Raw genomic sequence first — 26,638 nt, 5'->3', positions numbered from 1 at the left:
CTCTGTAGAGCTTCAGTTTTTATGTGTTAGGAAACTATTTGTGAGCTGTGGAGGTGCTAGCAGAACGATTTTCTTGCTTTTGGACAGAGCCAGGCTAACTGTTTCACCCCGGTCCGGTCTTTGTGCTTCATACACTCCAAAATTCCCATTTTCAGTAAAAGATTTAGTCATGACTTGCTTCCAGAAAGAATATTTCTCTGGTTTTTAGCACAAAGCAGTTAAAATCTATCAGTGAGCACAAGATAATCCTTCCACCTGACAGGTGTAGTGTATCAACATGCTGATTAAAAAGCACTGACTGGTGCACAGGTGTGTTGGACTGTGCAGAATCCACAACCACTCAGTCACATGCAGTTATATGTTGGTAAAAGACATTTAGTAGACACATCCTCACAACATGAGGTGATGTTGGTGGATGAACGACATGACGACGGGCCTCAGGATCTCATCACGGTGTCTCTGCTCTTTCAGATCGGCAATAAAAAGCATGATTTCATTGTCCTCAGCTCCCGTCACTACCGCGGGCCAACACCTTCCATCGCCATCCAAGGTGAGCTTCCCTGAGACACACCTGTGCACTCATCATGCATTCAGACTGTGCATACAAAAAAAAAAGTATTTTACTTTTGAAAAAACAAGTGAGCAGAACCAAAAGTGTTGCGTTTGTATGTTTGTTGAGTTGATTCAGCGTACAGACACGAGCCAGGTTTAATCATTTCCTTGGCATGAAAGTGAAGCAGCCTGTCAAAGCTCACTGACCAGAACATTGTGTCTTGTTTGTTTAATTCTTAACTGCAATAATGTCATTGTAAAAGTAACCACTTGACTACATGGTGGGGGGGTTGTGCGTGGGTGTAACTCTTGGCCGGGGCCTGGTTACTTCCTGGAATCTTATCGTCACAGTGAGATTGCCAGGCCAAGTCATTTGACCCGGCCAACAAAAGAAACGCTCACCGTGAAGCCTGTTTACGCCGCGTTCAATGTCATTAAGAGGAAACATCCATTCGTCTCTGTTGTCGAGGGGTGGAGGCAGACGTGTCAGAGACACATTTCAAATAATATAAAGTAGAAAACATATGTATTTTCCTCACGCAGGCCGGACTGTACGCCTCACACGGTTTGTTCTGCATCAGTGTGTCAGGAGGAAGAAAAACCTCTCAGACACAGATATCCCGTCGCAGCTCAACTGTAGAGATATCGCTTTCTCATCAGAGGCCAAATTACTCCCAAAGTTTTTCAATTTAGCCCCGCTGGAGCGCCGCTGCAGCTTTTATTCAGCCGCAGATTATTTATGCTGCAGCAGAGAGATCAGTCAGCACAGAGACAAGTGGCCCACCTCACACCGGCTCTGCAGGGTGGGCGCTAACTCGGCTTTCTCATTACCAACGTGAGCGATTCTGAGTGCAGACCCGAAATAAACTTGTTTTTCTCATCAGCGTTTCGGGGTGTTAACAGTAGCTTTGTGGCCGAAATAAATCACCGATGACGTCTGGGGGAAAGATAGCTGCAGTCGTAGCTCATATCTTGGAATTTTCTCATTAAATTCACTACACATTTCTTTTTTTCTTTCTTTTTTTTTTTTTCCCGCTCAAAATGACTTACGAGCGTGCAGAAGGGGGTCTGCAGCTTCTTTCTCTTACTCTCAGCTGTAGTCTGTAATGGGAACTCAGCATGTGTGAGGGTTAATATCCACGGCTGCAGACCAGAAGGGGACCAGGTTTCTGTGTTTCCTTTTCCCCCCCAACCAGTGTTGATTAAGTCGTCTTCTCACGCCATGTTTTTTATGGAAGTTCTTTTTGGACTTTCATATCCCACCCAAGACGATCCACACATGTCGACCATGGTCCACGAAAAAAAAGACATTTTTTATTTTATTAGTATGAACTTTTTTTAAAATGCTACAACAAATTTAATATAAATGGTAAAGTAAAAAGTAAAAACAAAAATTACAAAATGTTACATAAAAATGGTAAGTGTAATTTTTTTCATTTGTTTTGTGTAAAGTCATGAAAAGTCCCAAGAAATCATGTAACATGGTAAATATTATTATTATTATTATTATTATTATTATTATTATTATTATTATTATATTATTGTGTAATGTAAAATGAAAGTCACAAAGAAGTTACAAAAAAATCACATAAAAAGGTCAAATGTATTTTTTATATGTATTGTGTAAAGTCATAAAAAAGTCACACAAATTAACATAAAATCGAGTTAATTTTTAGATTTATTATTGTGTAAAGTTGTAAAAAGTCACAATAAGAACCACATAACATGCTAATTTCATTATATTAAATTTAGTATTGTGTAAAGTCATAAAAATAAGTCACAAAAAATGTGACATAAAAAGTTACATGTCATACAAAAGTAGCAAAATGTAACATAAAATGGCAAACATCAATTTTTGTTTTGTGTAAAGTCATAAAAAAAGTCACAAATGTCTCATAAAACTGGTAAATCATCAAGAGAAAACTCCATTCATCTGTTTTTACAAATATTTTCACTACAATAATAAACGTGAAGTCATACTGAAGTATTTGCGGGTCTGTTTTCCACATGCAGGTGGTTCATGCTCAGGTTTGAATGTGTTGGCCACATGATGTTCGTAACTTCCCTCCCCTGTTTGTTTACTCAGCTTCATCCCATTCGTACCACAGAGGATCTGACAAATAAAACGTGGAATTTGTGGATTTGACTTCACACAGATAACAGAAACAGAAAATGTAAAAACATCATTGTGGATAGTGAACATTTGGTGGTTAACGGTAATGTGGTAAAGTCCCCCAAAAAAACTTCTGCACACTCTCACCAGGAAAGTTTTTATTCCAACATGCATGTTTACTGAAAAAGAGTCCGAGCACATTCCTCTGCACCCACGAGGCATTTGGAACGCGTCGGGAGATCTGAAGGCACGACGGGCGTGGCGGCGTCACAAACACGGTGCAGCTGTTGGTCACCGCTGGATCAGATGTCGTGTTGAGGGTGGTGATTGGGCGGGCGGAGGTCCAGGCCTGTTAACGCGGCTCACGCACTGCGGTCTCAGACAGCAGGTGTGAGGCCGGAGGCGGCGGTTCAGGCCGTGCTGACTGACGGTCTGTTTCTGTGAAAGGGGACTCCACTTTCCAAGTAATCAAGAACAGGAAATGACATGCAGGCTTAATTAAAAAAAGTCAAGGCGAGGTTAACAGAATTTACACCGTCAGTTCAACAGGTTGAATCCGTTCTCTCTCTCTCTCTCGGTCTGCTGCTGTGAGAATACTGGCGCCGCTGCAGTGGCGTCGGCTGTGGCCCTTCTTCGCTCTGCAGTCTTTTGAAGTGCAGCGCTCAGACCTTCAGAAGAGGAAATGAGTCACTGCGGACAGCGCGGTGCACAGCGGTGGCAGCATCGTACAAGTGCTGTCTCTTTAGCTGGAGGAACTTGAGGGTGAGGGGCAGCTGAGGGGGCTGTTAACCACAGGTGAGATGGTTTCATCCTGACACGCTGAGAGCACACCACTGAGAATCCTCCTCTCATGGCTGAGTCTGCCACTTCTTTCATCTGTAATACAGACAGATGTAGTACAGAAGTAGTACGACAACCTGGGGATCGCACTTTGCTTGAGGCTCAGCGGAGAGAAACATCCAGCTGCTCCGTCCAAACGTAACACGATCTGCCCACGAGTACGTCTAAAGCTCGTTACATCTCGTGTGCTTCATGATATAGAACAATCTGAATCACTGACGAAGGCAACGTTATCAGCTCGTACACATAACAAGCAGACAAATCAGTGTTTTACTATAGAAAAACACTAATGACATCTCTTGGTGACCTTTTCTAAAGTTAACTTTTAAAGGTGCTGTATGGAAGAATTGGCCACCTGTTGAATTCTAAACATTGCTGCTAACTGTTAGCTGGTTTAACTGTGCAGCTAGCAGTGGCCTCAGCTGACTCGGCCTGGAGAAAGAGCTCGACTCACCGGGGGAAGTCTTGGTGTTGTTCACTATCAGAAATCTAACAAAATGGCAAAGGGCCAGCTGGTTAGCATGCTAACTGCAACACAGCACAGAGACGTCTCAGTTACATTTTGAAAAGAGGCAAACTGGACTCCCGTTCCTGTTGCACTTCTAGCTTTAACCTGTGCGTCAAATGTGGCGCACAGCTGAGCGCTGTCAGGACTTGTTGCTCATATTCCACATTTTTGGAAATTCACTTGTTTACCATCTCACCCCAGAAAGTAAAGTTTCTTTTTTACCAGCCTTCTTTTCTCTCTACCTTTGGCCATTAATTCAAAATCGGTGCAGAGCCCAAAGCTGCCAGAGCTGTTCTGATATCATCTTTTGTTTGTGGGATTAGTTTAAAAGGATAAAAAAAAAAAGAAAAACCTGCTGATAATCCGGCTCTCCAGTCGAGAAAATGTATTTTCTATCACTTTTGTTACTGATTTGCAGCGCACAGTTACGACACCCCGCCCTGTCGTCTGAGAAATGCTGCCACAATCAGACGGTTATCAAACAAGAGACAGCACAGGAATTTGAGAAATCAGGAGTAGTATGGGAGATTTTTTTTTCAGCTTTTGGTGAAGCAGCTATTGCTTTAAACCTCCTGGAGAGATTTCTGTACTGGGAGCATGACGATTAAATCAAATATCAATCTCCTCGTCTCACCCCGGCTAAAGCATAAACTGAGCATTTTTCCAAAACGTTGAATTTTAATTTTTACGATTTTTGGCTGCAGCTTCAATGTGCAGGTTGAAATGTGAGCAAAAGCTTTTTTTTTCCCCTTAGGTGCTCTGAGGAGCACAGACCAGATAAGCCATGTTGTTTTTAAAGAGATCCAGGATTTAACGTCTCCCAGTGCTCGGCTTGAGTCAGAGAAAGGAACCCCACCCTCCTACATGCATCCGCAGCCTGTGCTGCAAAAACTCTATTTCATGCCAGTGGAACAAAGGTCCAAAATCACTGCGCCACTCAAAGCGCCTCGGAGTCAATAAAGTCTTGTCTGAATTGGTTCTCGTATCAAACCGCGGAGGCAGTATGCTAATATTATCCCTCAGACAGACTTCTTGTTCCAGTGTTTGGCTTCAGCTTAGTGTTTTGCTGTGCCGGAGATGAAGCTGCCACTTTGATGACACATTAAAATATTCTGACATGAGAACAGGGAAATCCATCTGCCTACTGAGTGCTGCCACTTCGCAAGTCATGCAAATGCATTGTTGAAGGTGACTGTGGGAATGTTAATGAGAGACGGGCCCGTTAGTTCTCTTCCATTATGCATCCAGGGGACTTAGCCTTGAAGGTTGCCCATAGCTGTATGTGTCTTCTTCTTTGTCTCGTAATTATGCGAATACCTTATTGATCAGGTCAGAAAAAGTGGATCTTGAGAAGGAGGGAATACAATGAAAAGGCAGAGGCTTTGGATGAAACCTTTTCATAAAACCAATGCTTTAATTCTTTGTGACATTATGATGATGCAGACACACAGAATCAGACAAGGACACATCTGGATGCTGCAGACCACAAAGGAGCTGATGCTGGCCGTTGATGTAACGGCTGTTTGGTTGGCGATTAGTTTTGGCTCCTCTGTTTTTTGGGTGATGAACAAAGTGAGAAACAGGCGATGCAGTAACAGGATCCCTCTTCATATTTGGTCAGCAACTGCTGGCTCGTCAGTTTGAGCTTACCCTCGCAAGCCTGATTCGTTGCACTGGATGGACTAATTAGCAGAAAGTAGAGGTCGAGTTGTCCGTCATCTCACTGTGCTGCATCAGATGAAAGTATTAAAAAATGTGCATGATCCATCGACTTGACATCAGTCAACAGATCCATGTTGTTTTCACCATAAAATTTATATTAAATAATGTTCTATTGAGTTAAATGGTGAGCAGCAAGAGCACTAAACCAGCAACCAAAGTCACAACAGACTGTGATAATATGTATTTTTAATCAATCTTAAAACCTTACTGAAGTCTCCAGAGGACAGCAATGGCCTGGTTGGACAGATGAAATGCTTTTTTTGCCAGACTGATTGATTGGGCCAGTTTCCAAAAGTTAGAGGTCGAGTCGTAGTTATGCAAAATCCAAATTACAGCTGTTGGTCAATCAACTCATGGTGTCATTTCAGAATAAAGTACAGAGGGAAACGACAGATCAGTTGTTGATCTGTTGATCAGTCAACAGATCCTGGTTGTCTACAACGTAACTTTGTCATTTTAAAGAAATGTTCTACAGAGTCAAATGGTGAGCAGTATCCAAACTAAACCAATGACCAGAGTCCCAACAATCCTTTAGAAGAAAGTTGTGATAATGTAAATTTTTAATCAATCTCAAACTTCTACTGAAGCAAAGTACTTGAGTTACTTTCCACCACTGCTACCTGCTGCAGTCTCTATAGGACAGCAATGGCCTGGTTGGACGGAAGAGAAGGTTTTTGCACTCAAGACATTCGTTGGGCCAGTTTCCAAAAAGCAGAGGTCAAGTCGTGATACAGCAAACTTCAAATACGTCTGGTGGTCAGTCAACTCACGGTGCCGCTTCAGGCCGAAGTGCTGCTATCTGCCTCAGTCTCCATGGGACAGCAATGGCACAAGCAATTCTGCTGCTGATCGTGACAGAGGTGTTGGATTTGTCTCTCCATCATAAGATCCAACATTGTGGGCTTGTGAATCCATGCCAGTCAAACAGCATTAGTAATATGTTACGACAGTTATTTTGAGAGCCTTAAACGGTGTACAGATTCTATATTTGTCCACAAAAAACCTGCCTGATCTCTCGTGTGGGTTGTCCCGTGGGCTCCTGTGTAAAGCCGTTTTCAAGAGCAGTCAGCTTGTTCCCACATCTCAGCATGAAGTGGGTGACTAAAACCTTCCCAATACCTGATATGAAAGATGGGCAGACAATACAACACAGCGGCCCAGTTTGTACCAGCCAGACACAAACTCGCACAAAACAAGAAACAGACTTTTCCTCGAATGCCACTCCACAGGGCCTCTGGACTCTCAAAGAACAACAATGGAGCAAGGGGGGGTCTTATTCACCCTGTGATGAGGAAAGTGTGGCATCATCGATCTGGTAGCCAGCAGACCTCTCTTCAGTGCTTCTAACACCGGGCCTTTGTAGAGGAACTGCTGCCGCTTTACTCTCTGATCACTGGTGTACGGTAGTTCCTCAGATATAGTATTTATTTATAGTTACTGGGAGCAAAACTATTTTATTGATGCAGCTATTTCTATGTTTCCAGGGTTGGTTTTTTTTTTTCTGGTTTTTATCCCAACTCAACAGAATTGTAAATGTGTGTCGACAGAGTATCGAACCACACACTGGATCATGGGGAGTTGCTGTAGATGTGACCCTTTACTGATTGCTTCCACTAAAAAGCGTTGTGTTTCTTTGAGAAGTAACTTCACGTTCTTTTTAAATGTCTTCTTTGAAATGTTGCTACTGGCGATGTGCCCGTAACTTTCATTCCAGCTTTTGCTGTCGACGCACCAAATGACGGTGGTGGTGGTGGAGATGATCTCTTGCCCCTCGATGGTTTTCTTTTTTTTCTTTTCTTTTCTTTTTTTTTTGCACATTGCATATTTGCTGTCCAGGTTGTTCGAAAATGTTTTCCCGTCCATTTGCCGGCCACCTGGACAGGGTATCTCTCTCTAACCGGCTGCCTGAAAGCGGATGACTCAACAGTAGAGAGAAGCAGCATTTTTCTACAGCAGTTCTTGTTAACTTGTATGTGGGTCGGAGGAGTCAGAGATAAATGATTGAAACCCAGCCTCGGTTGCTTGGGTGGAGTATCTTCAAAGACTCTCGTTATTGACAAGGTCTTCAGCAGCTACAGTAGCTTCATGTCAGCACATGGCCTGTCAAGGGGCTCTGAAAGGTTAGAATTGCTGTTTTTAGCAGTGGATCGAACTTTTGAGCCAGGGCACAAGTTATATGTTACTGAAATATTTTTTGTCTTTCTTCTCAACAAAAGAAGCCAAAATTTTTAGTCCAAGCACGTAGTTCTTTTCAAGGAGCTGAGCATTTCCACTGTGGTCTCAAGACCTACAGAGATAAGATGAGCAGTCCGCTGATGCGCTGTCGTATGAAATGTGCTATATAAATAAACTTGACGGCTGTTTATCGGGTTATTTTTGAGCACGACTTGACAACGATGATGTAACCGGTTGTCAAAGCACAACGAAGAAAAACAAATTGATCAGCTGCAGATTTTTTTTTTTTTTTTTTTTTTAAACTGTGTCAGAATGTGAAATGCTGCCAGTCATCACAGCTAGCACATCTAGAAATGTTGAGCCCTGTAACCTCGATCCCCAAAGCCCTCACCGCCCCCTTGAGCAGGGACTTCTTGCTCCCTGGAATAATGTCGCCAGAAACTTAATAATTTAGACTCTGGTCCCTGCGGTGGAGCTCCTCAAAAGCTTCCTCTTCTCAGGGGGAAAAGTTCCTTCAGTGGAAGTGCGGCTGTAGCGAGAATATCTCCACGTTACAGAATCTCGAGCTGTCCGCCATCATCATGCACGCTCAGACACATTTAACGAGTGAGATCCGTAGACTCTGCATCTCTGCAGCTGGCCTAAATGAATTAATTAACTGAGCTACATGAAAGATAAAGTAACAGGAGCCTCTCAGTGGTGTTAATTCAGCAACTCAAATGGAAAAAAAAAAACCTCTGAATACTAGTTACTGTTCGCCCCGACGCTGCTCATCACTGTGTGTTTTGTAGCCACAGTGAAGTGCAGCCATCCTCCTCCAGCACACACACACACACACACACACACACACACACACACACACACACACACACACACACACTCCTCAGAGTTTTCAGAAAAGACAATCTGTGTGCTGTCAGACACGGCGAGCAGTGAAGTGACCTTTCAATCATTCCTCCAGGGACGGAGAGGGGCGGAGCTTCCTCCCCCCCCCCCCCCGACAGAAGATTGGAAAAATGTCCGCCCGGATTTTGTTGCTAGGCAGCGAGGGCCCCGCAATGACAGTGTGTCAACAATGAGCGGAGAATGAGAAATAGATTGCGTCTGGTCGGCAGAGATGAGAGGGCATTTGATTCACGGCTGCTCTGTGAGTGAGAGCTTCCCTCCTCCTCCTCCTCCTCCTCCTCCTCCTGCAGGCTCCAGGTCCGGGGCTGTTAGGAGCAGCGTTTACAGACGTGATCTTTCTGTACGTCACCCCGGTTATTGTCAGTTCCTCCTCAATGGCAAACGACCTTCAAATTACTGTTGTGTGAGTCATCTCAAGTGCCGGCCATGTGAAAATACAGTCAATACGAGGTTGTGTTGGCTGCAGGTTGGGGGGTCTTAATTGTACTTCCTTCATGGCTGATGAAGCTTTAATTAGCGGTGTGCAATGTTGCTTGAATTTGAAAGTTTTTAGACCGTGGTGGTGAGGTCACAGTGTTACTTTATCCTTTTGTTTTTTTTAAATGCCATGGAAACACAGTCTTAACAAGCACTTTAAAACCTATTTATTGCCAAATTTAGAACGTCTTTATTTGTTTTCACGCTCTATAGACGGAGTCTGGTCTGAAAAAGGCATCATCCCGTCTATCTGTGGATCGATGCAGCTTTTACAGAAGTCGATTCTAAATTTATTGGCTGTCGCTGAGTTATTGACGGTCAGATCAAAGGACGTTTCTGTCCAAATTCAATTGCCATAACCTGTCTGCTGGTAGCTGCTTTTTGGCTTTTCAGCTTTGCTGCTGAAACGCGTGTCGCCTTTTGGCAGAATGATTTCATCAGCACCGGAAAAGAAAACACAGTTTGACATTGTCCCAAAACTTCTCCTGCATGCATAATCAGATGTGTTGTCACTGATGGATATGCTGGGTTTTGTGTGTTCTGCAGTGACTGTATGAAGTTCAGCAATTAAATATGAATTATATTTAAATCACCGACCCCCTTACCACACAAATGGACGCGGTATTGATTTGGCGTTGTTAAAATGTCAAACATCACCTGCCGCCTCTCAGGGAAAAAGTGAGACTTGGTGTACTCGGAGGTTTGCGTGGATTCCTGTTTTGCCGGAGTCACTCGCCTGTGCTGAGACAAAGCGCAGATAAATGAGCTGTGCTGATGTCCTAAATGGGAGTTTGATCACTTCTTAATAGTTCATCACCTCTTCCAAAGCCCATTACCCTTGAGAGAATTGTCATGGTGGCGAGAGACTCGTGCACAGAGCGGGTTTTTGTTCGCGTTGACAGTGACGGAACACGACAATAAAAGAGATAAAGAGCGAAATAAAGTCTCTGAACGGATCCTGTTTGGAGGCTGCGCCGCGCTCAGCCATTTCTAGCCTGCACAGAATCTTCTGCGCGTCCTTCCAAGGCTAAAGACTATGACCTGTGACAGATTTTTTTTTTTCTTAGCCTTCTTTCCTTTTCGTGTGTGTGTGTGTGTGTGTGTCAAGTCTTCCAAGCTGCAGCAGGCACGAAAATAAATGTGGCTGGCTCGATAATCCATGTTACTGGCATTCAGACGCAGGCTGAGTCACACATAGGTTGCACACCTCGGGATCTGACATATCCACACGGCCCAGGAGCTGAAATTACATTCTGATTAGACCCGAAGCGGCGTTGATGCTCATACGACGTCGTATGTAAATGAACGAATCAGGATTCAGACGCGCTCAGCCGTAGAACGACTCAGTAGGTAGAGGTTAAAAAAAGAAAACTGATGAAGAGGAGTGGGAGCACTGACAGGCGGGAGGAGGGGGGAATCACGCTCACACCTGTTTTGTGATGATGGCGGGGGTGAAACAGTGTGAGATGAAGTGAATGTGGAGGGTTGGGGGGGGGGACCAGAGAGATGGATGAGTGTGGAGAGACACTCAAAAGAGCCACAAGTGGCCCACTGTTCCCCGGCAGCAGCACCTGCCTCGCCGCCTCCCTCCTCTTCATTACCCGGCAACAGAACTCCTCTTAAGGCCAGTGCACGGGTGATTCAAAGGGAGGAGGGGGAGGTGGATGTGTGTGTGTGTGTGTGTGTGTGTGTGTGTGTGTGTGTGTGTGTGTGTGTTTTACGTCACAAAGAAGGTCTTTTTACTGTCCACATACACAAATTTGGCCCGATACTTCCTTCCCCGCCCCTCCTTCATCCCCCCTGCTGATGTTATCTGGAAGCTCCTATTCACAAAAATACAAGATTTTAATGTCAAATATATAAACTGCTCCAAAATGACTGACTGGTGTTCAATGACGCATCATGACAGGAGTAATTGACCGTAACGCTAAGTCCCGACCCCATTACACTTTCACTGTGCGCCTCAACATTTACACACAGCACATGCAGACTCAAGACAGAAGGAAACAATTTCTAACCCACCCATCGTCAACTGTCAGCTGAAATGACAGCTAGCCTACATGACTAGCAGATTTCATCAGCTCTGGATAGCCGGTCTAGTTGATTAAGCTAACGGTAGCTTTATGAGTTAGCTCTGACCCATTATTAAAACAAGAACCAAACAAAATCAACTCTAGATTCAGAGAAGATTAAGCTTATTTTAGCTGAGTGGCCACAGGATCCTTTTTAAAACATGAATAAAAACCTAGGCCTATGCAGTATTATGCTGAAAGATTCAGTTTAAGCTACGCTAACAGGTCCACAGCATACATTAGCATCCTCGCCAGTTGATGACACATCTTGTATTGCAGCTGTAGAGCTGATTAGTCTCAGTATTTTAAGAATATAAATGAAGTATGACAGCATGCTGAGATTATCTTTTAACCATGTTTTTAATGAAAACCAACCAATGACTTTGGAAAGTATCACACCATCTCAGGTAACTTTTGGCTAAAGGTCGCTGGAGCGTAGCTTTCCCAAACACAGAGCTTCTTGATGGCTGAACGCCAACAAATGGCGAAAAACATTCTGTCCGATAAACGTGAATTTTGAAAATCATAACAACAATCTTCTTTCAGTACATTTTTTATATTTGGGCTTCACAGCGCTCCAGTTATTGGAAATGTCTGGATCGTACAGAAGCTGTTCAGACTTCATTGTCCGCGGGGACTATAAATCTTTAATGATTCGATGTTTGCTGAAGAACTGACAGCGACTGAAATGGCGGAAACACATCTCTAACCTGGCTCTCACTCCCTCCACAACAGCAGTCCACAAGGTCTACACCAAATAGGTATTGATGGACTAACTCGGCAGTAGCATTTATCCCAATCTCTTCAAGCTCAGCAATTGTCCAAAATACAGCTCTGCTTGTTGTCGTCGCCATGCAAACCACCCCGGCCTGCTGATTGGTTCGGCATTCAGCTGCCAGCCTCGATCGATTCTCAACAGATGTTCCACACTCTAATATTCAGTAACAAAAACTGACCTTGCGAGATTTAAGCTCGAAACACTGCGACGAAACACCTTTTTTATCCGCCTCATGCTCACTTTAAATCAGCGGTGGTAAAACCTTGGATTCGTTATTGACTTCCCTATTGTCCCTTGAAAATCAATGCGAGGAGGCCGACTACGAATTTCTGAAAAGCAATTTGCCACAAGGGCGAATCCTGCCAGTCAATGGTCAATCAATGACAAGCTGAGTTTTTACATGCCTCCTGTTGGGGATAATTATACTGGGGATAATTGGCTTGTTGATTCGGACGCATTCATGAAAGCAGCCATGTCCATGAATACATGACCAGCAGCGTTCAAGTCTTTAAAGCTAAGAAAGAGCTTTTTTACGTTAAAAAGCTGTAATTCTGGGAAACATGCGTGACTGTGAGTGTGAGTGTGCTCTTGTATGTTCAGGCCAGACCTCTCTGGCTTCAGTATCTCAGCGTGAGGGTGCATTAGAGCGCAACGGGGAAACCAGGCAGGTCAAAGTAATAACCATAAGCCGGACAATGAATATGCAAATGTTATTTTTGCCACAGGAGTGAGTCTTGAAACCCAGACATGAGTTCGCGTTCATGCGCTTCAGGTTACCTCGTTTCAAAGTCAGTGGGTTACTTTTTTGATGGCTTTTCAGTTAAATGGCTGAAGCAAGGTCTTAAGAGATTTTAGCGTTTTGATCTACGACATAAAAGGATCATCAGTAAATGTGTGTTTTGAAAAGGTGGGTATTGTTTGCAAGTGGCTAAATGAGACCGAGGGTGTCGGAGATATTAAACGTCAAACACAGAGACTCACTGGTCCGTCTTTACTGGCCGAATTTAGCTGCACACTATTCTAACTCTGACTTTCCAATGTGTAGATCGATCAGTTTATAGTGCAGTTCAGTTTTCAATTTTCAGACATTTGTTCACGCTATTTTCTAAAAATCAATATGAAAAATCCTCTGGGCTTTTTGTCAGTGGGACCAGAAGGATGCTAACCAGAAAAAATGTTAGAAAGTCAGCAAATCTTCAGTTTTCTGTCTCTCGCTGTGCTAATGTTCTGGATAACCTGGACATAAAAACCACTTGGTTAGGAAAAGATCACAGCTTGGCTTGACATACATGTTTTGATCACCACAGACACAGCTGGAAATGATCCCTTGGCCTCCTTTCAAAAGAATCCACGCCTGATATGATAGTCAGGTAGAAAACATGAGATGTGAACGTGATGTGGCATGTTCCGCACGCGTCTGTGGTTTGTACTGCTTGACATTTTCATGCTGCCAACCAGGCTGGCTGCCTCCATTGTCATCCCTAATTGCACCTGTAGTTTTTCCTGCTGGGCCGCGTCCAAACGTGCTCTTTTAATAAATCCCTCCCTTTGGACTGACTTTTTTTTTTTAAAAAACAAGACACTGCAGATACGGGGCTTCTTAATCGTCTATCACGACTTGAATTCCAAAAAAGCGCCGCATCATTTTAAAGGGTCTATTTGCGGAGACAGAAAGTTCTCGGCGCTCACTCGCGCCCACATCATTTGGCACCGGAGTTTAAACAACATGCATGTTCCATAGCCTGCAACCGTGACGGCTCCCACTCTATCGCTTTTTATAGGCTTCAAATGGGAACCACTCGCAGCTTTACATACAGAAAGTCTCACAATCACGTATTATTATTATTATTATTATTATTATTATTATCATTATTATGCATATTTGACAGTGTGTGATTGGATTTATGACACAGCAAAATTGCGCTGCTGCTAAGCTTTAAAAAAGCTGCATTTTGTCAGGTATTAATCAGTGATGTCAGGTGGCTGATGACTTAATTGCACACATGTAGATCACAGGATGAAACGACGAAAATGAACCACAGTAAAACTGTATAAAACTAGCAAAAAATATACAGTTATTGAGAAATGCACACTTATAAAGAATATCTTTACTTTTTAACATACATGTGCTTCAACGGGCTGCTGTGTTTGAATCATAGACCGACTTCTGACTCCTATACGTTTTCTGGAATCGTCAAAAGTGGGTTCATACGCGGCGATGTGTCGCAGGGATGCCTCGCTAACACACATTCACACACACGCCTCCTCAGTTAATGGGAAGGAGGACTCAGCCAGCTGGTGTATGGCTCACACACACACACACACACAAACACACACACACACCTAATCCCCCACCCCACCCCGTTCGATTTGTCACCCCTCCAAATCCTATTCATCCAACTTCCTATTCACTGCTGTAGAGCCTCTCCAGTGGAGTCTCCATCAGCCCCTCGTCTTTGTTCCACATCTCAATAGTTTGAGCCTCGGCAGTCAGCGTGACGCGCAATCCAGCTGAACGCGTCTTCCTGCGCCGCCGCAAAAAAAAAAAAGAGTGTCAGGCTGAGTCACATAATCTGATACTGAGTTTGAAAGATATTGTTTCCCCCACAAAACTAAATTTCAAATGATTTTTCTAGTCTTTCCTTCGACCCGCTGCCGATGAAGTCCCACAAAATACTTTTTTTCTACTTTCATCATCATCATTATTCACTTTCCTGCTCAGATTACAGGATAAGATCAACGCTCTCAGTAGATCCATTAAATTTAAACCTTCAGCCAACAGCTGGGTGGTTGAGTTTAGCGTTAAGGCTGGAAACAAGGTGAAACAATTAGCCTGGCTCTGAAGGTAAAAAAAAAAAAAAAGCCATACTAGAATCCCTGAAGCTCATTCATCAACATGTTTTATATCTTGTTTTTTATCGTCATGAGTTTGGTTTCAGGGTGTGGAGAGAAACATCCACAGAATCCTGATGTGCTGATAGACTGGGACGGGCGTCTGTCTCTACTAATGACTTGAACACTGTGTCACAGAGAGATTAAAGATGATTTACCACAAAGGTTACACGTACGTACACCCGTATCTGCACAAACGTTACGTTCACTTCCTTTTGGCTCTGTAGCAAATGCTTTTCTTGCTGATGGACAGCGACGAAACAGCCATGGCAGGGCGTCCTCCAGGATGAAAAGTAGGCAGTTTCTGATGTGTAGATATTTGTACGTGACGTAGTCTTTGTACCACATTGGTGTTTTTTTTTTTTGTTTTTTTTTTAAGGAGACCTCGAGGCGTCTCTAGCCATGATTGTCAACTGAAACGTTATCTTGTCTGAACCCTAATCAAGTGATTTTGGTGCCTAAACCTGACCAGAAGAACAAGAACAGTGTTCTCACAAGATATGAGTGAAAACTGAAAAAAAAAAAGAAGACTTTCTAAATGTTTTATGAGAAAAGAAACATATGAAACACATTATAACAGATGTAAAAAGCTCCACAAAACACCCTTTTTTTTTTTTAACCCTTTGCCTTCTTTAGGCTAATTTAGCCCCGCCTCCTGGAGTTTAAACTCCACCAATGAGATTGATTTTGCGGAGGCAGCAGCTCTACCTCTTACAATTGTTAAACTCCAATCTGTTCCAGTCTCAACACCCTCCTCACAAACTACTTACCACTAATCTTGGGCCACCTTATGCCCGTTACATTAAGACAGTCTCGGCCTAAAGGCTAATCGTTTGCTGGCACCGACCGCAGGCGGCACCGACCAATGGCAGCGCTGCACAGAGATTGAGAACGACCTCTGGTGACCTGTTAATATCACACCAGGTTACCCAGTAAATGCCTCACTGGGGCGTCATCGCCTGAAACAACATGATGAGGTGGGGGGGCTCACACACACACACACACACACACACACACACAACCCATTCATATTCCCCACAAATACGCGCTCGTTTGAAAAGACATGGCACGAATGTGAAGCTTTGCGAGCTATTATTTAAAAATCAAAAGCAATTACACTCCAACTAGAAAGTAACAACAATTTTAAAGTTAGAAATCAATAAATAGATTCCAGTTTCGTGGACGAACCCACAACTCTGTGATGCTTATGACGTTTTTCATGCGTGCCCGGGTGTTTATCAGCCTGTGATCTCACAGATTTGCAGCTCCACCATGTGGACAAAGTTGGCATTTCACTCTAAATGTTGACAGTATATAAGTCATATTCATTCTATACAGTCCATAAAATGAACTCCTTCGACACAATTTCAAAAGCCTTTAGATAAAATGTGATAACAAAATAACAACATGAACACAAAACACATTATTCTACTGCAATAAAATGTTTAAATCTGATAATTTTACTCTTTAAAAACATCATGAATCTTTTTGAGAAGGTGCTAACGGGCTACAATGAAGCTACATTCTTTATTTTAAGAAATAATTAATAACACATTATTCTGATATACTAGCTGACGAGCGAGCCTCAGATGGGCTCGATGAGTTTGCATATAGCCATGTTAGTATAGCGTGGCCTTTCAATGCAAAAGTCTTCATGAAGCTAAGCTGTGGCACAAGCAGACGAAGAGTCAGAGTCAGAAATCAGAGTCTGGATCAGTTAAACTTTTCACACTTGGCTAACATTAGCAAAGCTGCTGATCGTGCCAGACCAAGTGAGGCTGGGGGAGCAAAACCTCTGAGTTTAACTGGGTTTAACTGAGCTGTGGTGATTTTATTGCCTCTAAATTCACATATTCATGAGTAAAGGTACGATTGTATGAACGTGTAACACAGTCCAGTCGAGTCGTCACATCCAGGTAGAAAACTGTCCAGTGATTTGCATCGAAAATCGGCGCTCTAGTTTATTCACGCTGACATTTTCTGCCCTCACATTTAAAGACGCGTCGTGAAACGTGACAGTCTGAATCTATCAGACGTATCTTCTGTCATCATTCTGTGAACCGTGTTGCCTTTGCTGGCGTCTTGGACATCTTCCCTGACAGCGTCACCTCAGACTAATTGCCAGTTTTGTGGGGTAAAAGAACAGGCTGTCACTTCCTGTCAGTCTGTGGCTGAACAGGTGAATCAGATCTCCAGACGTGCGACAGTGACAGTGTTGTTATTAATGAAATGTGACGCTACAGATTCAAACATGCGTTGTAAACTGTTGTCTTAACTGCTGGATCTTTTACTCACATGTGTGTTTTCTGCTCCCTGCAGCTGGTTACAGCTGTTTGCTCTGTTGCTAGTAGCAACTGCTCCCGGCTCAGTTCTTGTCACTTCCCTGTTTTAACTGACTGATTATCGCAGCCTCCATTTTTGTAACATTTATAAACCAGACAGATATCGACTGACATCCCAACACGGACCTGCTGGAGCGTTATCTTGTTATCTTGAAGTTTTTTTTTTGTTCCTGTTGTTGCTGGTTTAATAATTTATTTCAGCTTTCGGCGGATTAGTTAAGCTGCTGCGAGGTTCTCCAACTTTTCCTCTGGCGTGTCGTCGTCCTTCACTCGATTTCTCTCAATTATTAACAGCGATAGGAGGAAGCAGCCAATAAAAAAAAAAAAAGAAAAAAAAAAAGGATCTGAGCTGGATTATGTTGAAGTAGAGGTCAGCACAATAGCATCAGCAACTTCTTCCACACAAATCATGTTCATTCAGCTCCTCCTTCCACATCGATTCCTCTGGTCTTTCACGACCCTCACACCAGATCAACTTTCCTTCTCTCCCCTCTCTGTTGTTTTAATCACTGTGGCTGGATTTGTTGTCTGCAGTTGCATCCAAACAACAACCTTCAACTTGTGTGTAGCTGCACCTACACACACACACACACACACACACACACACACACACACACACACACACACACACACACACACACACACACACACAGTGTTTGCAGCCAGTAGAGGGAGGTGCTGATTCACATTTATAACAAAAAAAAAAGAAAGAAAACGTCCCACCACCGTTCATCCAGAAGTTTACATTAAAATGAAGCTAAGGTTGCTTCTCAGCATGCAAATACAGGTGGACTAACATCACAGATGTTTCACCCTCTCTTCCTGTTTCCTCCATTAGGCCCGCTGTTTAACATTCAGACCTTCTCCGTCGGGGATTTTAAATTTTAGATGAGATTCTCACATTGCTGCCCACACCGGGTCAGAGGAGCCGGAGCTTCTGCTTTGCGATGCATTTTGAATCGCTCCATGATAAAGAGCAGGAATGTGCGACTCTTAATTTGAAGACTTCGATCCCCTCTTTCTTTTTCTCTTCATTAACTTTCCATCTATTTCAAGTGTCTCCGTCTCTCTGCCTCGTTCTTCATCTTTCTTAACTCTTTGCTTTTCCTATTTGTCAAACTCTTCCTCTTGTCCTCCTTTTTAATTTGTCCCTCGTCTTTCTTTTTTCCCTCTTCTAACACCCACTCTTGGCCTCTTTTGATCCTTTTCTCTCTCTCTGCTCTGACTCATCGGCCTCATTTCTTCCCCCCCCTCCTCCTCTCCGGACTCATATTCCTCTCTCATCCCTCTCTCCCTTCCTCCCCCCACCTTTTTTTTTTCATCAGATAATGAATCTGACTCATCAATACAAGTGCTCTTCACCAACCTCTCGGTTTTTTTATCCAGATCCCCTCCCCTCTTCCTCCTTTTATCCCTTTCTTTATTTGTTGTCCTTCTTCCTGCTACTGAAGCTCTCCTCGTCTTCCCTTCATTCTCTCCAGGCTGTGACTCATCTTCATGTCTCCTGTGTTATTTTCCCTCATCGTGCATCTGTGTTAATGTTCTGTGGGGAGGAAGGGGGGGAGAAATTTATTAGCACATGTGCGGGACGTGGGAATTGCCGTCATTGTGCAGATCATCCGGATGATTCATCTCTCAGCCGTGTGAACGGCAGTAGTGCAGTGACCAGAAAATCACAACGTTCACAGAGCCGTCCAGGAGCCGGTAAACTGTTAATGCATCATGGGTAACAATTTAAAACATAATCCACTGACTGGTGCAAAGTGTTTCCATCTGAACTCTCGTGACCTGAAAGCCTAATTCTGACCGTAGCATTGATTGATTGTAAATATCCTCTGAACGGTTCCTGCAGGAGCCTTTATCCTGGAACGTGGCTCCCTCTAGTGGTGCTATAGTGACACTGCACCAGCAGATCTACAGCAGACGTGAGGATGAATGCTGTGTATAAGAATGCATTTAGAAAACCCCGTCGCCACAATTGCAATGAGGCACTGCATGTTTCTGCAAACCACAGATATCTCAGTTTTGCCTCCCTCATGATCTAAGCATCATATAAATGGCTGCAGAGGATGGTGGTGGAGTTGCAGGAGAGATGGCTGCCAAGCATCAGACCAGCGTTGGACAGAGTGTTTCAATGTTTTCATGCATGAAACAACCTGTTAACGAGATGTTGGAACAATTTCCAGGTGTGTTTGTGGTGACAGAGCTTATTTTAAGGCAAAACATGATCTTATCCTAAACCTAACCGAATGGTTTTGGTGCCTTATCTCAGCCAGACTGGTAGCCTAGCAGCGAACTGAGCATAAAGAAAAGCCTTTAAAGTTGCTGCATAAAGAAATATATTTGTCATTTATCTGTGGTTTGCAGAAATGTACGCTGAAATGTACAATTTTATTCTAGGAATTGGGTTTCATTTGGAAACCTTCAACATTTTAGAGCTACGTCAGCTCTCACTTGTGACGGATACAAAAACAATTTCAGGGAACATCGGGCGGATCGGATTTATAAAGAATAAAGTCTGTATATTATCTATATCAAGTATCAGACGTTGATATTTTAGTGATGATTTATGATGATAATATAAAGTCTGACTCCATATTATCTACAGTGTATCAGACTTTTACATTTTAGAGCTACGTCAGCTCTCAAACACAGAATCCAAATTACACCCAGTGATCGATACAGTGCAACTGAAGCTTTTTCTCGACTTCATCCCTTTACGTAGATTCTCTTGTTTTTCAGTCTGAGATCCTGTTTACAGTTCTCTCTCTGTCCTCCTGCACCATTTGGAAGTGTTTTTGCTTGTGTGGTGTTGTGTGCAGGCAGCCAGCGTATGCAGGGCAACGCTAAGTGCTCACAGAGCGTTGAATGCCACCCAAGAATATAAGAGACCCCCGTTTCCATCTGCCAGCAGACGCGCTGCCTGGTTTCATTTAAACTGCCATCTTGAATTGAGTTTTTCTCACAGTTGTGACAAAGAAATGAACTCTTTTCAACAGATACTTGGCTGTAATTACACGTCAGAGTAAGATAATTCGCTGTGCTGCTCTATGGAGTTATTTTTCGTTGACGTCAAGGGAGGAATGTGAAATTTTTTTTTTATGCAGTCGCCCACATTATTTTCTCCCACAGAAAAAAAAGGTATGACTGGTATCTCTGCACCAGAAATTTAACAGAATAAAGATGTAACCCACACCCAGTTCCTGGAGGCTCTTGGGTTTGCTTGTTGTAAACACTGTCGGATGGTTTTTTCACCCGGGGAGAATCTCCTGGTGCACAGAAACCGTCACACTTTACATTTCAAACAGCACCCACAAGCAGCTCGCAAACAGAGATAGCAGCAGACAAGCGAAATGGAAAGAGCTGCTGTCTCCTGCAGGAAGCCTGAATCTGAGGAAGGAATGTTTTTTTGTCCTGGTTGAACATTTTAAGTCACCCAAAAATGAGAAAGAACACAGAGTACAGTAGACGGGGATGGACGATGGATGCTGAGCACAGTCGAATATGTATGAATGTGTCTCCTCTGCGCCACTGAGCACGGCCAGCTGTGACTTCCAACATGAGCTCCCAGTTGGGTCCTCTGGCGGGAGGCTCTTATCATGTGGTTTGGCCCGTCGCCGGCGCTCGCTCCGCGGCTGCTCACAGTTTCCACAAATACACGATCCAGACGGGGCACGCAGAGGGCCGCAGCATTGTGTCAGCATGTTGTGAGGTTGTTGCTGCGACTGCTGGTGACGGATCTCACCGGAGGTCTTGAATGACTCTATTTCATCAGTTTTTCCGTGACACATTTTGATTTTTGTATTTCTCACCCAGCAGATTTGTAATCAGATGATCTTGATGCTTTGCTTCCGCTGCCATTTAGGCCAGTGGGAGTGGAAGTCCCATGTGTACTTACTAAAACATTTGTGAAACGCTGGATCAGCATAACGAGAGGGCCTGAATTGTTTCAGTGAAAGCGGCTCTGCTGTATCTTTGCACCATTTTTTTCGGCAGCCTGTTTCTTGTGATGGTCAATGAGGACTGAAATCTATCAATAGACATGCACAGACCCCAGAGGATGGATCTCTCCTTTTACTTTAGCTCCAGCAGTTGATTGTCATTTTTAGTTTTCAGGATGAACTGACATTAAAATTTGGTGCAGATGTTTATGGTCAACCTGCTGGAATGACATTTCTTTTTGGGTTAGGTTTAGGCGCAAAAACCATTTGGTTGTAAGAAAACAACATTTTGGCGTAAAATATCTTCTTTGGTCACCACAAACATGGCTGGAAATTGTTCCAAGCGCTCCTTTTTAAACACATCCTTTTGTTGTTGACTGTTGAAACACAGTCCTGAACTGTGGTCACTGGCTTGGTTGTTGTTTTCTGGTGTAAAACTAACAACTAAAGCATAAAAAATCAGCCACAGTTGTACTTCAAACTTACTAATCAGCACATGCGAACACACTAAACATGCTAAGCATTCTTGAAAATACAGTAATGATGTTGTGCTTCTGTCTTATGGAAGTTTCTTCCTGTTTGTTAAACATTAAAATCTTCCCATGACGTCTTGGATGAGCAAATCTTTCATCTTTAATTGACCTGAAAAAGATCTGAGCTCAGATTTTTTTTTTTTTTTTCATCATCCTGAAAACTCATTAACTTTTTTCTCTGCGGACCAAGATTGAGGAGGAAAAAAAAAAAAAAAGCCATTTGGGCAGACCCCCAAACCGTTGCTTCACTTCACACCCGGTCAGGGGATAAACACTGATTCAGCTGGGTGGGGACGACGAGGCTACTCATGCAAGCCAGCGACAAAGACAGATGCATGTATATGAATGTCAGTGCACACAAACACAAACACACACACACACACTCACACACAGACAAAACCTCTTAAACTCAAAGACCTTCTCTGGCTGATCAGCACTTTGGACACCAGTCGTACTTCATGTGTAATTTCCTCCAACACACACACACACACACACACACACACACACACACACACACACACACACACACACACACACACACACACACACACACACACACACCTCTGGGGTCAAAGTATATTTGTGGTCATTAGTGTCATAGCAACAGTGGAAAGCCCCTCTATCACAGGTTGTGGATTTCCTGTGAGTGGCTCAGTTTGTCTGGCAAACTGTGTGAGAAACTAAAAAAAACCCAAAAAAAACTGTTGCCTGATTTCACCAACGCGGTTTTCTTCCAGCGACCTTATCTGACCCGTAATTGGTCATCGGAGCTGCTTTTATTTTCATGCTCAGTGAACATCAGCAGCTTTGATGTTCCACCCTGAAAGAAAACGGACCAGATATGGATTTTTTTTTTTAAAAAACGGGTCAAACGTGTTGTCTGTAAAATATAAGACACGTTAAAGAATAAATAAATATTCCAGCTTTTTTGTACAACCCGCATTATTGACAGAAGCTTTACCACTTTTGTGATCTTAGCCTCAATTTTCTGTCCATTTTCGACCAATTCAAGCCAGCAGACGAACCACAGGAAGCAATTTCTGCCATCTGTCATCCATAAAATCCATCTTAAGCGACAACCTTTATCATCACTGTGAGTTCCACAGTTCATAACGTTATCAAACTGGTAAACAAAGCCTCCCCTCCCGCTCTCCTGTGTTTTCCCTGACTTTGCTTGTCACTAATAAGACATTTTACGATCTTCTGTTACGTGGCTTTGGCTGCCAACCTATTGTAAATTACGGGGCCATTAAATGACTAATCCAAAAAAAATAAAAAGTGCTGCGGGTTTATTTCTTTCGAGTGTGCCATGAGCCTCCTGCTGCGTGCGATGTTGATAAGGCTTGTGAACCTCCTGCCAGCAGTGAGCTTATTCTGGAAAACACTGCAGGAATTTGACATGCACGGATATATTTTATCATTGAGTTTATAGATGCGCAGAGGAAAAAAACATGAAGTCTTTGCAGCCCAAACTGGAACAAAAAAAGGGAATGGTGATTTGTTTTTCCACAATATAAGCTGTCATATAAGGAGCAGACCAGGTAATGCGTCTGGCTGCAGTATGTCGTCCGTGTTGTTACGGCAGCTCTCCACAGGAAGCCTCCTTCTTTACTGTACAGTTAATGGGAAGGATTGTGTCACTTCATATAAATTCCATTGTTCTTACGCTTTGCTTCCCCCTCCACTGCAGCAAAGTCCTGATGGATATAAAGGAGGAAATGTTTTTAAAGAAGGTGAATCATGTGGGAAAGAAACCGTGACCAGTGCTGGGAAATGCCCTCATTTTTTCTTTTTTTAAGGGCAGAAAATACCTCTCTCAAGGGCTCAAATGACTATTTTTGGGCAATAAAAGGTTCAATTCCAACCAGAGGCCCTTTTATAAATCGGTGTGGGATGAAATCTAGTTAACAACTTTCCATCAGAGCTGTCTTGTTCAACTTGTTCTTGTTTTTTGCAGAGAAGATGCAGCAATGAGACGGACGTGAGGACATCATGGCTGGAGTGGTGAGCAGCGGGAACGAATTTCTCTGAATCTTGATTAAAATCAACACAATTAACAATCCACACACATAACTGATACATCGAATTGGTAGGAAACGTTGTGCTGGTGGCAGACGTGTAATTAAGGAGACAAGCAGACTGAAGCTCTGAGCTCTCGAGTGACAGGAACACCGACGACTCTGTCGGAAGGTCCAGTGTTAATTATGACCCACTTCTGAAGGAAGGCGGACAGTCTGGATTTTTCTGACTCGCCGTCTTTCTCTCAGTTTTGACACCACAAAATACACATTTTTCCATTTTACACATTTACATACATTTTTACCCTTGACATTCAGGGCAGACCTCTTTTTATTGGATTTTAGTGCTTCCTCTATTCTTAATCAGGATCTTTGTCATGCAAACATTCTTGAGAGATCTTCTAGTTTATTTTGTTATTCATTTAGTTTAGCTAAGACGTGTTTCTGGTATTTTATCCAATTGTTTTCCAGTATATCAGTAAGGACAGGTCATGTTTAATAACCGTCACACTAATATAAAGATAATATAAAGCAGAATTGTCCTCGAACAGTGCCTGACTCATATTTATCAGACTCCCGGTGCCTCCAGCCGCCGAGGAGCAAACACTGGTCTGTCAGGATATTGGCCTGGAGGGCAGGAGGATGCTCCTCAGCCTGGCCTCTCTCTGTGGATGTCGGTGTTTTTAAGTGGGAGGTCTGTCCGGCCTCTGGAAGGAAGCAGCTACCACACATCCACAGTGTTGGGTTGCTGTAATACCTCGACTGTCGGATCTGTCAGTGCGACGCGATCCTCAGAGAAGGTTAGAGGCTTCGGACGAGGTCAGAGTTCACGGCTCCGTTCTTAAAAACTGCTCTTTGTTTCAATGATGGAACAATTTTACACAAACTTTAATAAAAACTGACTTTATTTGATCATATAATCTCAGTTCTGTTCAAATTATCTCCAGGTATTCCTCCCTCGCTCACAGACCAAATATTATTCGATGTGACATCTGGTTGCACTAACGGGAATAAGTCCACCAACAATCTCCCAGTGCACCTTTAAGCAAAACACGTTGAATCCATTATTCAGCTTCTCGAGATCATTCCCATTGAACGCAGTTTGCATGTGGAGACGTGAGAAGCTCACAGGTTTCCTTCAAAGATCTGTTCCTGCAGCAGCCAGCGCAGAACAAAACAGACTGAAATATCGCCAACACAGAACAGTGTGTTCAAAAACACTCAAACCACAGGAAGTCTGTAAACGGTCAAGTAGAGAAAATAATATTTTAACCAGCGACACATGACGGCAACCTGTCACATCATCCATGTTGATAGAGGGAGTGAATTTCTTGGTCGGGGTCTCGAAAATATCTTCTGCAGATTTGAGTTTGAGAAACTCTAAAATCCAGTCGCTGGAACACGAGGAGAGTAACACCAGTGGGCGACTTCCTGACGATGTCATCAGGCACTGCAGAGGACGTCCGTTTACGTACGATGGAGTGACAGCGCCCACGCGACCCCGTAACCTGAGATACATCTGAGGGTGGGAGCGAGGCCCCCGCAGGCCCTCTCGACACGGTTAATGTGAATGTGAAATGTGGAAGAGCGCGTGTTCAAGTTTCAGTCTCTTCGGATCACAGTTAGCGGAGGCGACAGTTGCGCTCTCTCGGTGTGGGCGCCTGATCTCATTCACAGAGCGATGGACTGTGTTTGTGTATATTAACGGGCCAAGTTCAGTCTGACTGAGAAAACATCTGTGGAAGACGAGACGAAGGGAGACGGCGGCTGCTCACCTCCACAGTACAGAGGTTTTGTGGCTTTGGTCAACATTTTTTAAACACTTTAGCTTTAAGCTTTTTAATGAGGCTCAAGTTGCTAGTTTGGCTGTAAACAATGATCAGCAGAGAGGAAGAGGAAGCCTTGGCCGGGACGTGGATATCTACTGGCTACAAGTGAAGCCCTGTAACATTGGCTCGTCCCCTCAGGAGCTAAATCGTTGTCAGACAACAGCTGATGGATTCCAAGATGGCTGCCGGTCTTACGCCAAAGTCTCTTTGCACATATATGGGATATCTCTTAATCCCAAACAGTAATCTCTATTAAACCCAGACATAACCCAAGATAAACCAGCAGCTGGAGGAATCTTTACAAAACGGTCTGCATGAAAAGTTAAAGTCGAGTTTAAGGTTAGATATCGAGCAGTTGGACGTGTGTCAAGGGTTCAAGAGCTGTTTCCTCATTGGCAGAATACCTGGATTGTTTTTACCTCTGACGCTAACGTAACTGCCGTCTATACTCTGCCAAAGATCAGGAACAATGAAGGAAAACGTGGTTTCCTCGTCCTATTTTTTTCTTTTCTTCCGGATGATGAATGTGAAGGATTCACTGTCTCTCACCCTTCACCTCGCAATTAGAAAAGCTTCCCAGAAGTCCTCAACCGGGCTGCTGGCTGTATATAGCCAATGGATACACACAGATGCAGTAATCCCTGTGGGAAAGGCGGTTGGGGTTTACGTGGAGGTTTTTGGGAGATAGGGGGAGCATTCATTACCTGTAAGCGATATCCTCTGAACCTGAGCCGAGCGGCCACACGGGTCGCAGTGCTCCGTAAAGCCTGTACATCATCCCAGAACGAGGACGGGGATTATCAGGAAGACGGAATCGTCTCTCCTTTAGCTTCTTGCTTTAACACTAACAGTAGTAGTTTTTTTAATATGTTGGCCAAAATGTCTAATTAAAAAGTGAAAAATCTGTTCCTGAGAAGAATGATTCTGCTCTTCAACATCA

General features: G+C 43.5%; 1 long non-coding RNA gene across 2 annotated transcripts; it reads left to right on the top strand.

Moving 5' to 3' along the window:
- Nucleotides 1-240: 240 nt before the first annotated feature.
- On the top strand, nucleotides 241-25,366 carry LOC119008713. 2 transcript variants are annotated; one of them, XR_005071492.1, is made up of 4 exons: nucleotides 241-550; nucleotides 23,809-23,855; nucleotides 24,442-24,688; nucleotides 24,817-25,366. It is a non-coding gene; the product is annotated as an uncharacterized LOC119008713 (long non-coding RNA). The 2 variants fall into 2 exon arrangements; XR_005071491.1 differs by lacking the exon at nucleotides 24,817-25,366 and having other exon boundaries at nucleotides 246-550; nucleotides 24,442-24,805.
- Nucleotides 25,367-26,638: the final 1,272 nt, after the last annotated feature.

Source organism: Acanthopagrus latus, chromosome 19 (assembly GCF_904848185.1).
Source record: "Acanthopagrus latus isolate v.2019 chromosome 19, fAcaLat1.1, whole genome shotgun sequence".
Lineage (NCBI taxonomy): Eukaryota > Metazoa > Chordata > Actinopteri > Spariformes > Sparidae > Acanthopagrus > Acanthopagrus latus.
The sequence above is the reverse complement of the archived record's forward strand: the minus strand, read 5'-3'. Positions and strand labels throughout refer to the sequence as shown.